Source organism: Argiope bruennichi, chromosome 3, assembly GCF_947563725.1.
Source record: "Argiope bruennichi chromosome 3, qqArgBrue1.1, whole genome shotgun sequence".
NCBI lineage: Eukaryota > Metazoa > Arthropoda > Arachnida > Araneae > Araneidae > Argiope > Argiope bruennichi.
The window spans coordinates 106,782,958-106,800,618 of record NC_079153.1 but is presented as its reverse complement, the minus strand read 5'-3'; the positions used below and the strand labels follow the sequence as shown (position 1 = coordinate 106,800,618).

Sequence of the window (17,661 nt, the reverse complement as noted above, 5' to 3'; positions counted from 1 at the left end):
ATTAAAATAGTACAATACAAAATAGCACAAACTTAGTACAATATTAAAATAAGACGCGAAAATTTGTTAAATTCTTTTAGCAATAACTCTTTAAAATTAGAACTGACAAAAAAAAAAGAATTAAATGGTTAAATTGAAGGTAATCAACTCGAAATTCCGATTTGTATCTATAAAAGGATGCAATCTGGGACATCGCGTTTGGTATTATATTGCATTTTTACTGAAGTAAATTCGTTGCGAATATTACCTGAAGTTGGTCGATTGGAAACAAGATAGTATTTCTTATTGAAATATTTAAAAGGTATGTTAGAGAATGGTGATATTTCTTTCAAGACTTTTATATCGTGCCACAAATTTTCAAACTAAGTCAAAAAATAAAATATTCTAACTTGAGCAGATCTCGTGACATTCTGCACAAGATGCGAAGAAGGTACACGAAGAAGATCGGGTTGCTTTGAAGCGAAAAACAAATTTTTTCATTTCGTGTTGAGCTGATATTAGATCCCGAAAAAAGATAAATATTTCAGCAGCTTTGAAGTTGAAGATTTGTTTTCATACTTTTGGATCAAAATTAGATTGCATGTTCTAGAATCAAAATTATATCACTTGTGATATAATTTTGACATAATAATAAATAATCATATTTATGGTGCATAAACTGGCAACCATAAATATGATTATTAAGGGTCCCAATTAAAGCATAAAAAATCTTTGATTACCAAAAGATATAAATATTAAATACAAACAACCAAACATATGATACGTAAAATTTTAGAAGCATATAAAAGATACAGGATACAAGCAATAACAACGATTTATGGTTTTCAGAAAGCTAAACATAGCAAATAAGAACTTGATTATATTTTTTTATGAAACCCTGGTAAAGTATATGTCTACCTACAACCGTAACGTGTACAAAGCAATAATAGGTAAAGTCAGTATAGTCATCTTTTAGTGACGGTTTTGTGATATTTAAATATTTTTGATATAAGATAGTATTTTATAACAAACAACGCTGAATGTGTCAGCTGATTAATTAGAAACAAACACTTCACTTTTCCTTTCTTAAGATTAAATCGAACAACGTTTCGTGAATTGAGTTTCTCAAGAAAGTTGAATTGAGTAATAAAGTTTACTCGCTTTAGATTTATTTTTTTAATATGAAATTGTACATCATCAATTTTTGATAATTCAATTTTTTTTATTATCAGAATATGAATCATTATGCTCTATTAAATACTCTTGTCTTCACTGTCAAAAGTATTCATTTATTAAAAAGTGAAGCTATATGAAGAGTTTATAGAACAAAGAACTAAAACCAAGTTTCGTTTTTTTGGGGCTTGATATTTTTGAAAATAAGGATATAAAATGCGATTAGAACGTTTTTGTCAGAAAAGTATTTTTTTCACGGTCACGAAAAGTAGTTCTTTAATATTCCCATAATGTATAAAAAATGATACAGCAATATTTAGATTAAAACAATAGATTCTAAAGGTTTCTAATGGATTTCTTTCTACATAGAATCATCTTTCTTTACTATACATACTTTTTCCCAAAAATTGTTCCGTAAAATTTGTAACAAGTACTCATTATAAAAATCAGTTGACAAATGTAAAGAGAAATAAGCATATACAAAGTTATAGTTGTCATAACTTCAGAAATGTGAAAACAAGTCTATATCAAACTGTTTAATGGCGTCTATCGAAAATTTCAAGCTTCAGTGTTAAACTTTATTCAGAAAGTTACTGGTCAAACATCTGATTGCTAATGTTTAATCAATTCCCTTTCCCCAATAGTTTGACAACTCGATAAAAGAATGCCGGCTTTTGCTTTTTGTCTAATGACTGCAAAATAACTATACACCACGTCACATATGATCACTTAGATTTGACCAAATACTCCAAACGATAATTGTATCTTAGGAACTATTAAATACCAGGATTTTTTAATAATAGAATAATAAAGCATGCTGTGAATGAATTAAAAGATTGCGTTCCTGATGGAGCTATGTGTTAATTGTTAAATATTCAAATGACATAAGTTTTAATACATTAAGCAATGATGCATAGAATATTTAGCAAAGCAATCGCATATTGTGGAAACACCTAAAATGTTAAGCATTTAAAATTTCCTTCGTAAAAATTAGCTATATAAAATTATTATCGAAAAATAAAGAGTAATGATTCTCCGCTTTTCTTAAATCTATGATTCAAACTCCAGTTATAAATCCTTATGTTAGTTTTAAAATGCTTCTGTAAAATAATAGCCTTTGGCATATAATAATTTTTCATCCAATTTGAATGAACCAAAAATAATGTAAACTTCGCATTTAAGGATAATCGAAACTCAGCTGGCTATAATATAATGCAGATATCCTTCTGAATTTTAATGGAGTAAAATTTTTATATAATCCAATCTATATATTTGGCTTCAAAATTATTAAAGAAAAATTATTCTATGTTCCGCATATGCACTGCGAAAAATATTTCATATAAATAATCCTATTTTCTCGAATCTATAAATATTTACTTTAAATTTTATTAGAATAATCTTTTGTATACTATCGTGTACTCGGAAATTTCATATAATACGATTGAAATTTACGCAGCGTGCAGAATTTTTTAAAAAGATCTTTATATCTATCTTTATTATCATTATATCTATTTATTATTATATCTTTATCTGAAGCATCTTTATACCGAATAAACGTGGTATTTTTTTTTAATGAAAATCCATGTGAATGTTAGGCACATGCAGCAAAACCACAAATAAAAATTCAAAATTATCGCTTACTTTCTATAGTGCTGTAAATAAGTTTTTTTCTTCCTAGATTTCTAGTCGTTCTCTTAAATGTTCATTGGACCGAATTAATATCTCAAAACGCGAGTTCAAACATTCTTTTCAGATTACGATTCAAAGAATGTTTATCTATACTTTACGCAGATGTTTGAATAAATTAATTCATATATGTACCGATTTTTTTTATATACGGAAAGGGTATCCAGCAACTGATTTCCATTGCAATTTTTTTTCAGAGGAAGCTTAGCATTCATAATATCAAGCATTTGTTTCAAATTTCTAGATCAATGGCAAAAAATAGAAGTCATTTTTAGATCCCTGAATATTGCGTTGGTTACATATAGAGCTTTAAAATTAAATATCCTGTCGCATGCGAGTTGCATTCTGTTATTTTCTTAATACTAGGAACTTAAAACTATATTAAATTCACAGATAAATTTGTAAAGCCTGAAATTAAACATTATGAGTGAATGATTCGATAGTAAGGAGATGGGTGCGAAGTTTTCAATCAATAAAAGAAGTGAAAATGTCCAATATGAAGAAAGAAGTGGGTGTGGGCCTTTGATTCATTATGATTTGTTTACAGAAGTTAAATGAAAATCGAAAATTCACCATTACGACATTATTACTGCATTTTCCACAAATTTCCCTTTCATTTCTTCACCATCGCAGGTAGCATGCTTTTATGACGAGGAAATACAAAAGTTTGAACCCCATAGAGACAAATGTTTCAACAATCGTAGCAATTATGCTATGAAATAATCTAAGTATTACACTTATTATGCAATGAAAGTGTTTTTCTATTAATCGTTTGCTTTTTCTTTAACGGAAACGATTAAAGGAACTAAGATACATCCATTGGGGTATTCAAAAAACTAAGTATTTATATTTATTTATGATGTCTATATCTATGCTGATCGAAAAAGTTTTAATTTTATTGCTAAATATGTAATCTTAGCTGAAATAGTTTTAGAATCTGGTTTTCTTCTGGTTTAGAAGACCAGAGAGACATTTAGAATGCACTCATTTATGCAGTATATAAATTATACAGTACAGTCATTTATGCAGTATATAAATTATACAGTACAGTCATTTATACAGTATATACCTTTATATATAATGTGTTTTATAGTTTGTGACAGCAATGAGAAGTATTTTTGCTATACTTCGTCCAATTTTACCTTTAATTACTACAAGTTATATAATTTATTTAAATAAAAAAGATATATTTTAATTTTCGTAGGTTCGTGGTTTTGGCAGTATAAGAGTATTTAAATAATTTTTATATGCTGCATTGTGTATAAAAAAAGTACATTGCTAACTAGTTACCAAGCCTTATTGAAAAAAGTTGCAAAATAGAAATTATCAAAGAATTTTAAGATTTAAAAAAATAAATCCAATTAATTAAGCATATCTATTCTTAATATGGATTCCTTAAAGTTACTAAAAAAAAGAACTATTCTAAGAGTCCTTATCAAATAATCAAAATCTATTGTTAACATTTATCACGGCTGCTTTGGGGCAGGAGACATCTAGTGACTATGGGTAATCAATTTTCGTCCCGCACTAGTTCGACAGCTCGAGAGATAAATACGGGTTGTCGGTTTCCTTCAAATCGTTACGCGATGACAACACAACTTCGCAACATGTGCGATGATTTGTCATTGGGATTGTTAGATGTGTTATCACTTTTCTCGGTTTGTCAGCACATAGTGGTTAAACAATTCTTTTCAGGAATTTCTCTCCAAATTAAATGAATTAAAAAATAAAAGTGTGGATATCTTTATTGTATACCAATTTATTTTATTTTCCTTTTTGTTTGTTTCTTTTATATTGCTTTGGTTGTTGTTTTTTATAGTATAGAAACATATTACTGGAAACATAGTTTTGAGCAATTGTTGTATTCATGGTCTTTCTCAAATTCCACAGTTATAGGGACAAGGAACAGCACCTTTATCAGGAAATGTGCGAGAAAATTTCGGGAAGACCACTGCACATGCCTGTATGATGTTAAGATCGATATTAATTTTAATATTTAACTTAAATTCTGAAAATATTAAAAAGTTGGAAATAATTTATTTCTGAATATTTTTTTAATTTATAAAAGTATTAACTCTTCTCAAGTTTAATTGGTCTTTATTTAACATTTTTTAAGAATAAAAAATACGTTACTTTCCTATTATAGAACCAAAATATCTATATCTCAAACATATAATAAGCAGCATACAAACCTAAAATAACCAATTATGGTTAATATAAAGATTAATGTTTAAGAATTATCTTCTGGAAATAGTTTTCCTTTGCAAATATTTTTGGCCAGTATTTTCTCAAAAAAAAAAAAAAAAAAAAAGCAATAGACTAGATGTAGAAGATAACAATTGTGAGTTATATTTACTGCTTCAGCAGAATTAATTTTCATATTTATCATATCTTTGCTATGTTGTTTTAAAAAAGGTTAAAATAACGATTTAATTTTAATCTGTTGAATATTAACGAGTAGCAGCTTTCTAAAATGTTCTAATTAATTTTTGGAAATTTTTTTTAAACAGGAAACAATAAGGTGTTATTTTTAAACGGAGTTGGTATGTTTTATATGATGTAGATGTTTACTTAATGTTTCTCCTTCCCCACGATGTTTTAAACAGTAGATTAAATTTCTTTATATTTAATATCTCAAACATATTTTAATCAACTTCTTTTCAAAATAAAAAATTACAAAATTTAAATTCTTTGCTAAAAATAATTTACCTTATGCTGTTTTTTATTGAGTTTTAATTAAAGTTTTAAATAAGGTAAAATCAAAGATGTTTTCCAGTAATGATAATTATAAAATAATTTTCCTTAAAGGTTGAGGATATTGTTTTGCAAGTATATGCAGAGTAAAAATATAACGAAATATGTGAAAAGAAAGGAGAGAAAAAAAAAAACATTCTAAAGGACAATTTCCATGGCACGCATTTCAGCTCATTAAAAACCTGAATGACGTAAAGAAGTTTCATAAACAGACGACAGAAAAGGATAGGAAAAAATACCCTTTGTGCAAAAATATTTAAAACTTTATCGTATGTAAATCAATGCCATGATACCCATTATATACATTAAAATATTTTTATTAACCTTTGCACTCGGAAAAGTAATTCGATGTATAATTATTCACTTAATACAATGGCTTGTTTATTGCTCCAAAAATAAATATATATATAAGTAATGATATTTTAATTCTAATTTCAATTTAATTAATTTCCAAGATTTTATCTTAATTTAGCCCATCGTAACTTTATTCTAAAATATTCTCTTATTTCGTGATCCAATTCCACTTTCGGTTTAATTAATCCCTTCGTAAAAGTGATGCGCCATCAGTACTACGTATTAAATGAAAGTGATACTTTTACCCTTCAAAAGGTGTCCAAGGTCACACGTGTATTGAATTGGCGCCTGGCCAAAAATCCAATGTTATATAAGGCTAGTGATCATCTGTTTGGCCCTCTTTTCGCTCTTCTTACTTCTGCTTTGTGCCACGCTGCGTTTTCTTGTATATAATCATGCCTGCCACTCGGAATAGAATAAAACGAAATTAAAAATACCAAGTCTCTTCACTGCTTCGAACCTGCATTCTACTTCAATCAAAATATGTTACATTATATATATATATATATATATATATATATATATATATATATATATATATTTGTTTTAAATTGATTTTCTCCAAAAAATTCATCCATGTCTTTTTTACCATTATGTAAGTATTTTTAACAATAAAAATTGAAAAAAAAAAAAAAAAGCGCCAAAGTGATGCACTGTCTTGTCCATTCGAGTACTAAGGGTTAAAGAATGACTTGCCCATGTGGACATTAACTGAAACATTTCAGAAGTGTTGAAATGTCGTTCATTAATGCATATACTGTCATTTTCCCTTTATTTCTTTTGATACATCATCTTTATCATTTTCTGAAATAAACTCATATGGAAATTTAAAACGTTATCTTAGAGGCTTGAGTTTGGGAATAGACAATTCCTAATTGGAACACCATATCCTCAAAAATCCACCTCTTACACAGAACTAGTACTGTTCGTTTTAGTATAATGAGACGACAACTTTTCGACAATTTTGTCTCCCTAAAGGTGGGTTCACACGAAGCCAACTATTGAGCGCAATAGAAGGTCACACCTATTTCAGGAAAATCACGTGACTGCTACGGACCATGGCAAATGGTTGTCCCGTCGGGACAACTATTAGCCATTGCCCCATCGACGTTTTTTCAACTGTTCACAAGGGGACAATACAGGAACAACAGTAAAGAGACAACAATTGCGCGCAACTGTTAGCCTCGCGTGAGCTCACCTTAAGGGGGTGAGAATCGGAAGGATGTGCGCATTTCCGGAATTTATTTTATTGTTAAATGTAAACTGTTCCTTTCATCTTTCCTCTCACTCCTATTTTGTCGAATTAAACTCATCCTAACGCATGCGCCAATGCGCGGAGGTTTTAGAATCCGTTGGCAAACAGTAGTGGTAATTCCGACATGGAGATAATTTTCCTCGCTGTGTGGCTCAGAAGTTTGGAGAAAAGCTCAGTTACGCCTCCGTCAATCAAATATTTCAAGATCCATCCCAAGATAACCTTTATACTACAAATATAACTAACTTTATACACTAATATAACTAAAATTCGATTAAAGAAGAATGTACAGAAATTTGTCTTTATTTATAACCATTTTTCTCTCTGCCGCGATCTGTTCTAGGAATTTGTCATTTTTACTCTTTACACTCGGATGTAACTTCTCAATTACCATTCAAAACGGTGCATCGCTTTGATGTTTTATGTACTTATTTACTTACTTTCTAATTGTGATTGTTAAAAAACCCGTATAAATAGATAAGAATATACATATTGAAACAATAAACAAGCATTTGTGTTAAATGAATAATTATGTATCTAATTATTTTTCTGAGTATAAAGAATCAACATCATTTTTAATATTTTCTAGCTTTTTTTTTCTTGGACTATTGTATATTAATTGCGATAGTAATAAAAGAACATGAAGGTCGAGACAAGCAACAAATGATCCTTTTCCGCAATTGCATTCTTGGGTCGGAAAAGGAATGCATCCATTTGTACGATACATTTCTTCCCCATTTACTGTTCTCGTGGAGCTTTATTGAATAAGCTTACTCATGAAAGCTAGATATGCAGAATAAATATTCGATGTGAATCCGAGCTGAATACAAAAAGAAATACGTAACCCGTGAGAATGCTTTATCCAAAATTTCTTATGAAAATACTCTAAATACATAAAATTGGAAGCCTTTCATTAAATCATGAATGTCTTGCATGGATCTGGTGAACAATTATTACAAACTACAGGGCCTTGGTGTGAATATGGTATTTTTACCGAATATAATATGCGATTTTTGTTGATTAATCATCAGCATACGGTTAATACACTAATATCCAAAAATCAATTATATATTTCTTTTTTTCATTCGAATCGAAAATAAAATTTAAGATAGAATTGTAATTGTATTAACAAGAACACATACCAAATTTCATCTATTTATCATAATGTTTGAAATACTCATTTAATTGTAAATGAAAGTATAGATCAATGAAAGGTGAACCACTTGAAGGAATACGTTCCAATTTTTATATGGATCTACATTTTAGAGGTTAAATATGTACTAAAATCTATCTAGGTTTTTAGTATATATATATTTAGCCTCACGTTTACTTATATTCGGCCGAAAAAACTTCCAATTTCGAACGAAATTTGACAAAAATTTGCAAATTCGGTGTTTGAAAAATACCAAATTTCATTTGTCTAGCTCAAAGCGTTTTTTGAATTCCCATGTTCACTGAGAAGCACAGAAAGGTGTAGACAACAAAAACACACGATTATATATTTTTTTAAAGATCTAGGATGTTAAGGATAGGTTTTTTTTAAAAAGATCTGGAGATTCAGCAAATTCTCGAGTTTGAGTTTTTTGAAGACCATAATTACCTTTATCTTTGAGTATTTCGAATTCGAAGATGTAATAAATAAAAATTTAAAAAAACAGCCTGTCCAAAAGTATTGTTGAGAAGGGCATTTGTTTTCAGGGAATAGTGAAGTATATAAGTTCTGAGGCTAAATGGCGCCAATATATTAAATAAGGGATAACGTTGTTTAATGGTTTGACGTGAAAGTTCAGAGAAGGTATAGTCAAGTGTCATTCTGACCATTGGAATACAATTCAAAATTGTATGGTTGAACTAAAAAAACACGCGTTACGCCGCCTTGCCCCAAAATAAATCTTTTTACTATAACATTTCAATATAGTCTATTTAAATTCTCAAAACATTTCCGACTTGCAGTTTCTGTTGAATTTTAGAATCCATTGCATATATTGCCGCAGAAAAATAAAAGAACGTAACAATTTGCAATTTGTGCAGCTTGAAATGAATATATTTATATATCAATACAAATATATATGCCGAATATACGTCATTATTTCAAATATTTTACTATGATCTCGCAAAACTCAATTTAAAATCACAAATGAAACATCTGTTTGTTAAGCGTCCTGAAAAATGTTTCAAAATTGAGCCGAAACTAATTTAGTTGATGCATCTTATAATAAAAATTATGAAAATAAACAGTCCATATTTTAGGGACCCAAAATCTATTTCTATAATTTAATCTCTAATTCAAGTATTATTATAACTAAACCAACGAAACAGCTACAAAAGTTTATAAACGAGCTATTTTTAAACATCTAACACTATGATAATTCCGAAATTCAATATTTACATAGAAAGTGAGATATGTTCTGTAAGCAATTTGAGAGCTTTTATGAATATTTTATAAATACATCAAAGGCATTCTGCGTTCCAATAAAAAAAATAACCACATACATTTATACTAGTCTAAAAATATCATGGAAAATGATATTTCAGCACAGCATTTCTTTCTTGTGCAGCAACGCATGAAAATGTTTATTGCACCGTTTGATAAGAATTTAAAAGTGAAAAATACATTTGCGCAACACAAATTTCTGTTATCAGATTTTATGGAAATTAAATATGAAATCGAATTTATGCAGATTCTTCTAAAGGAAACCGCACATTTCTTTTCTCTCATATTTTCAAAGCAACTGAAAGGAGATATGCGTCCAGAATAATTAGAATTCTTTATTATTATAACCAATTCTAAAAATGTCATTTCCGTTCATTTTCTTTGGAATAATATTTGAAAATATTTTTATTTGTGGACCGTTTTATAAAATTTATTTCCTTCAGCTTCTCTCTTTCAAAAAATTATAAAAGAATTAAGAAGTTTACTTCAATGTTTTTAGAAAAAAGTTTTTTTAATAAGGTATAGGAGACCAAATAAGCTATGTATTTATATAAATTAATTTATTAATTTAATACTGATGGTTTTACTATAAATGACTATTATCTTTGATCATGCCATGATTTAAAATATGTACTTTAATATTTGAGCACATACAATGGCCTGAGGAAAAGATTTTAGCTTAGGGTCTTCAGGGTTCTTTTTTACCTTTAGGTATCACCCAAAATCAGTCGAAAAATACATCTAGACTGTTTCAAAGTAAACTAAATTATAATTTTATTCTTTAATTAATAATTCGATTATAGGATTAAGCGATATTAATTTTGAGGTTTTGTGGCGATTAAACCATTACCTAGAATAATTTTTTAAAGAAATATTAGCGATTCTTCTGATTTTAAAATATATAGATACAAGTATATTCAATCTTTTTAGACTAAAATTATTCCATAAATTTAATTAAATATTAGAAATTGATTTGAATGAAAACAACTCTCCAATCGTATCAAAAATGGAATAGGATATATCTGATGGACAATTAACTTCTTAGATGGACAATTAACCTTCTCAAAAGAGAAGCTATTATATATTAATTTGACAACAATTATAATTGCTTTCTTCTCCTGAAAATTCTCATTTCTCAAAATTTTTACGTTTCTTCCTTAGAGATATTTTTGCAAGAATGTTTTGTTACAATCTAAGAAAATTTGAGACAACTTTTCATTAATTAAAGAATTAGTCATCTAATTACAGTTAATTCATTTGTTTTATTTAAAGAAATATTTTAGAAAAAGGTTTTAACATTTGTGTGGTTAATAGATATGGCGATAACAAATATTTTTTCTAAATATGGGATTTTTATATTAGTCGAAAAAAAGAACTAATTTAGAAATATTTATATATATTATAATTTAAGAAACTGATTTCATCATGTATTAGATACTATAAAGAATTCAATGCTGTTTTGCAGAAGAGACAATTATGTTGCAAAAAAAGAAATAAAAGGAAAACCAACAATTATGAAAAGAAGGAGGATTATTGTCCATCACCAAAACAGGAATAAAAAGTAATCCGATTAAAAACTTTATCAAGAATCAACTTCAATCTGGTATTCGAATGTCGAAGTCCTTCTGTAAGGGACAGACTTTTGTACTCATATTGACCTTTCGCGACATGAAAATTCCAAAAATTAGATTCCGCAAAAGAAACGAATTAATACATAAAACAACTAACTTTTACTAACAACTATACATTCAATACACCACTATTCTATACACAACGATACTAACAGCTATAAAATTCAAATGGCAAACCTCAACAAACAAGAATTAAACTACAAAAAAATTGCGAATACAGAAAGGCACCAAATATTAAGAATATATATATAAAATAAAAATATAAACTGAAATAGTTAATAATTTAAGCAATTAGTTTGACATAAATAACAATCGAAAAATATTTGTGTAATTATTAAAATGAAATGAAGCCTACCTTTATACATAGGTGGAAAGCCAGCGTTTGAAAACCCCGCGAATGAAGTGGAAACGCCCATACTGCTTGGTCAGAGTGTATCGTCATCATACAACTTGGTTTCAGCGCCATCTATTGAGTTATAATAAAATCAGAGGAGAACAATTAGCAAAAGTCAAAGAAAAACAAAGTAAGCATACGTTTAGTATTGAACTTTTTTTTAATATAGATAAACTTACCCTTATTAAACCTTTTATATTGCAATAAATTTTAGAAAATTCATTAGTCAATGCATCTTTATGAATATTCCTTGTTGCCCAATATAAAAAATTTTGTTACAATTTTTTTTTAATCCTGCAAAATTGGGAAAACGCTTAGTTTTCGGAAATTTTAAAATTTTATTTTGAATTGAAATTATTTAGTTTAATAACTTGTGATTCAAACGCTTCTGTTATCTTAAATATGTACTAAACTTTTCCCATTAGATACTTTTATTTTGTTACCTAGTTTCATTTAGTTTTAATTTTATTCCGTATTTTATGGAATGTTTAACACAAGCAAGCAATATGAGCTATATATCTAAATCAATTATTAAATTTTTATTTATTTAATTATCATAGAAATGCAAAAATATATTAGCCAAATCATAAAAAGTTAATTTGTTTGTAAACTTTCACTTGTTTTTTTTTAGTCCTTTTAAAAATAAATAAAAAATATTAAAATTGAACGAATTAATAGAGTTCGTTTTGGTAATAAATCCTCATTTAAATATTCTTCATATATCATAATGTAAACTTCTATTGATTTTTCATATGATTAATTAGTGAACAAGTTTCTAAAATTGAATGTATTAAGTTCTTTGATATTGTTATCTTTTAGAAATTGCAGAACTTCTTTGTTGCTGTTGATTATGAAATTATTAACATTTTTAATTTTATACAGAATATTTTTTAGGCATTTAAAAAAAATGTTTCTCCATACAGTAATTATAATTCGCTATATGTCACGAATCTGAATTTTAATGTTTTTTTTGGATGGAATTTAACCGTTGGATAGAAATATAGATGTAATTAAAGAAAAAAGAATTTACTTAAATCATTTTTGTAATTCAGAAAAATAGAAATTACAAAGTACACAGTGCATCATAAGATCAGAAGTATGGTTTTCAAGGGCAATTAATTACCTTGAAATAAATTGTATTCGAAATGAAACAAAAAAAATTGAACATTCTTTTCCTTTCCCTAGAACAATTACTTATCTTGTAGTAGCAAGTATGAATTATCATTAAATTTCAATTTCAATTTTTCTTTAAAACGATATGACTATATATGATTATGAAATGGCTGATATTATTGTTAAAGTAAATTAATTTTCATTATACATCCTTTATTTTACAGATATAACTTATAAACATTGCAAAACTTTAAAAAAATTACTTAACTTATGACTTAAAATTGCAACTTACAAAAATTGCAACTATGATAAACCATTATTAATTGATTGACGTTTGAAAAGAATTTCCTATATCATTTTTTGTTTCAAAAGTACACACTTAATAGAAGCAAAATATTTTCTTTCAGTTAAATAAGTTATTAAACTATATAAAGCACCTTGATAAAATATTAACTTTTGAATCTGTTATTACAAGTCTTGTCGGTAAGTACAAGTGCTTTCTCAACTCTAAAATCCTTTACGAGAAGAAATACTTCAGCAAAATTTTAAATAGGTTTCGGAAGTAATTCTGAATTATAGTTTAATATAGAATAAATTAGGAAAATCCTCGAAAAATAATTTAAATCTCTTTAATGAAGATGAAACAGATTTTTGAACAAGATACTTCAATGCTACATAAAACAGTTTTCCCTGCCCATTTATATAAAACTGCTTAACAAGCCTGCTTGCGTGATTACTAGTATACCAAAATATTAGGTAATTACTACATAAATTTTCTGATGTAATTTAGTTAAATTACTTATTTTTAACTTTTAATTCATAATTATAACTACTGCCATTGTTTAAAAGCTTAAATAAGTTGCCGTTATTTTATCAGATCATTTAGTGATATTCAGTATAATTTTGTAATTAATTCATATGTACAGAGCATAAAAAATATAATTTCGGTTTTCTTGTAAATACCGCATTTAAACTGCATACTTGCAACTATTTTTTTGAAGCTGCATTAAATATTATTTGTAAGTTTCTTTTCTTTTTTAATTTGAGAAATACAATAAATAAGTTTCAATATATTGATATTCGATAAAAGTGAAGTTTAGTGTGCCTTTTGCTGCGCCAAGGATGCCAAGTCGCCAATAAAGATGGCGGACAAAATAAACACTTCTGTGAAATAGTTATGGTTACTATTTTATGCATTAAAATTATTATATTTAGTGATAAGTATTATAATTTTTATTTTAATCTGAGATTTATTTAATCTGTATCTGAGATTTTTATTAAAAATTTTTTTTAACATTTGGGATGACTATCGCTGCTTATCTTAACAATTTTGAAGAAGTTTTTCAAACCGGCTGCGCTGGTCTGTTGTGTAAAGAGCAAAATTTAGAGCACGCGATGCCTGTCGGCATCTGAAGAAGACACAGGGCAGAATTTTTTAACTTAAAAAAAAAAAACATCCTTCGCTAGCGGAGGGGGTGGAAACCTAGCAGCTTCGCTAGCACATTGAACATAAGGACTGTGTGGATAACAGGAACAGTACATACAAATATCCTTTTCTAATTTCATCAACTCGTATATATTATATGTAATGATATTTTAATTCTAATTCCAATTTAATTAATTTCCAAGATTTTATCTTAATTTAGCCCATCATAACTTTATTCTAAAAATATTCTCTTATTTCGTGATCTAATTCCACTTTCTGTTTAATTAATCCCTTTATAAATCAGTACTACGTATCAAATGAAAGTGATTCTTTCGTTGCCCTTGTCAGAGGTCAACAAGTGTCTTCCATCGGCACTTGGCCGGAAATCCCATGTTATATAAGACTAGTGATCATTTTTTTTCGCGCTTTTTCTTACTTCTGCTTTTGTGTCGTGCTGTGGCACAAAAGCAGCTGTGTGTGTCTGTTACCGCGTCTCTGCTTGTAAATAATTATGCTTTCCCGAAATATATTTTAAAATCATTTTAATATCCAACATGTCACTTCAAAGTCTTCGAATCTGCATTCTACTTCAACCAAAATAATGTTATATTATATATATATATTCCACTCACCCTTCATCCATTCTGCAGATTCAAAATACTTAATGCTATCCCATTCACCAGATTTCCATTCTTGCACAATTGCCGATACAACAAATTATCAAGAGAACCAACAGTTAGAGAACCAAAAGAATTACGAGAACTACGAAGAATTCCATTTCAGCTGACATTTAAAGTAAAAACGCAGACGATTTCGTAAAGTAAGAATTCCGACGATTTTTTTAAAGCGTATTTTGACAGTTAAAAATTGCAAAAGAATACAGATTTTCTGTTCGTATTCACATTAAAAATAAAATTGCAGTGTTTTATTAGTTGTAAAATTTTTTTTAAATTATAATAAAAGACAAAATTAAAATCTTTAAAGGATATTATTTTTAATTTAACATTTTTCATAAAATAGTTGTAGTTCATGTACAACTCAACCATTAAAAAGTAGTAACAGCTAGAAGAGTGTTCCTTTGAGTTGCCATTTTGGCAACAAACTCGGGGGTCAACACTAATCTTCACTTTAACCTGATATTCTTGTGTATAGAATATTAGGGATGTTCAGGAACAATCTTTGACAAAACATAAAAAAAAAATCAGCAAAATTGTTAGGCAAGCAATAATTGGTGTACATTTCAGACACGTTTCTGGTTTTAATTGATTTTAGTTGAGAACTTGTTTTATATCAATAATCTCTTAAAATATAAATTAAACGTTTGAGATTATCAATTTCAAAGATAAACAATAATACTTCCATAATTAATTTTTCTCTCAAACTTTTTTAAAACTTGTATTACATTTTCAATTTTCCCGAAAATTTTAAAACGAAACTTCGTTCTGCTTTCTATATCACCAAATATGAAGCATTTCCACTTATTGAGATGAAGTAGCAGATTTATAAAGAATGCGACTGAAATCGCATTTTTTTAATTGTTCTTTTTCTTTCGTATAATTGATTTTACAAAGAATCACCGTTGCTATGTGAAAATGCATTCTAACTATTAAACGAATGATTCATGCTTCATCTCTCCAGCTTACCACACTTCTTATGGTTCCATTAGATTCGTATTCATTCTAGAATATTCAGTGGCATATCGATCATGTGATTTTTGATATAAATAAGACATATGTTGGCTCCCTTGCATAGGGTTAGCGCCTCTTCCCCGTGATCTGGGTGTCCTGGGTTCGAATTCCGGTTCGGGCATGGTTGTTCTTCATCTGTGTTCTATCTGTGAGGTGTGTGAATGTGCCCCCCCCCCCTGTAAAAAGGGGTTGTGCAAGCGAATGTGTGTATGTGTCATCTTCGCATGAGCTAGAAGTCAGACTTCTGCCCTCGGGTGCTCACGGGTTTTCACCTTCAGAAGCTACTGCACCCCCTTTTCGTGGTAACGCGTACACATCATCATCATCATGAGACATATGGTTTAGGGGAAAAAATCTAAACTACAACTGTTTTATGATTTTAAGCCTACATTCTAAATGTATTGTGGACTTGTTACAAGTAAAATATATCTTCGTAAGACAGCCTTCAAATTGGCATTTTAATTGAAAAATTATACCTTGTGCCAGATATTATTCTTATCAACAGTTTCAAAATTAAAATAATTATCCATATGAGGCCAATGTAATTAGAAAATAAATTATATTCACATTAAATGTTAATTACATACTTTCTTCACATATCGCTTCCTTATTCGACTATTGCATTTTTATTTTAAAACGCAGGAATCCATTTTCAAAAATTCATTCCTACCTCAATATTACAAGAGTACCTTCAACTATGTAGACATTTGAATACATATAAATTAAGCCACAGATATTGAATGAATCCTTTTGATATATGATTTACCTCCAAAATACAGACTTCCGTTAAATAAACCAGGGACCAACTCTCCTTGCATTTCCTTCCAACAGTATAGTTGGGATTAATCTCTAATTAATCAGCTTACTCTCATCTAAATTGAATTGGGTTCAAAAGCAACTAGCTCAAAGCCTGTGTTGCCTCGCTTGTAACTATGCTCTTCGGACAGGAAATTATAACAACCAGGACGCAGTGTATAAACACGAAATTACTGAGAAGTTAAAGGATTAAAATGAAGCCCACCTGCAGTCGACCGTACAAGCTGCGTCTCATATTGACAGTTGTTAAATCCTGTAGCGCAGATTGACAATCTAGATCATTCCTCGACGACCACCGAAAATTAGACATGGAAATTAAGCTGCAGCAAATTTCTGTAGTAACAATTCCCTGGGTACTTGAAGCCTACAGTGTTGGATATTGAAAGTGTAGTAATATGTAATCCTTTCAAAGCACTCGAAGGATCATGCATCGTCAGAGACAATATTGTTTAGTCTAATCACTCCAGATGCTAATTAGAAGCTTGATTATTAATGTCCTAACAACAACCTGAGAGCTTAGAAAAGGGTGTAGAACATAAGGCATAGATCTTTGATGATCTGTAATGTTAGAAATTACAAATTCCTTACCTTAATCTCTCCTTGATGCTTGTATGAAATATGTAGTAATAAAAATGAAGGAAATGTACGGGAAAATAAATAATACACACGGCAGGTAAATAAACACATTGTTACAATGATGACACTTTAACACAAAAACCAAAGCTTTTATGATGCCAAACACAAAGAGATAAATTCGGTATTTTGATTGGGTAACATTAAATATAATTTGAAATAGCAATAGTTTAAATTTCGTTTAATGTTTCGAATTTTTAGTTTGGTTTAAATATATCCAATAATCTAATAAATTACGTTTTTTCTGAACAAATTTAAAATTCTGTATAAATAATTGTAATTAAAGAAAAAAGCTATAAAAATATTTTTGGACATAATCAATCAA

The 17,661-nt window shown here is 28.6% G+C and overlaps 1 long non-coding RNA gene across 1 annotated transcript; it reads right to left on the bottom strand.

The window, feature by feature from the left end:
• Positions 1-4,413: 4,413 nt before the first annotated feature.
• LOC129964239 (uncharacterized) lies at positions 4,414-17,390 on the bottom strand. The gene is made up of 3 exons (XR_008784087.1): positions 17,292-17,390; positions 11,622-11,732; positions 4,414-4,799 (listed from the first exon to the last, which is right to left on the bottom strand). It is a non-coding gene; the product is annotated as an uncharacterized LOC129964239 (long non-coding RNA).
• Between the last annotated feature and the right edge of the window lie 271 nt (positions 17,391-17,661).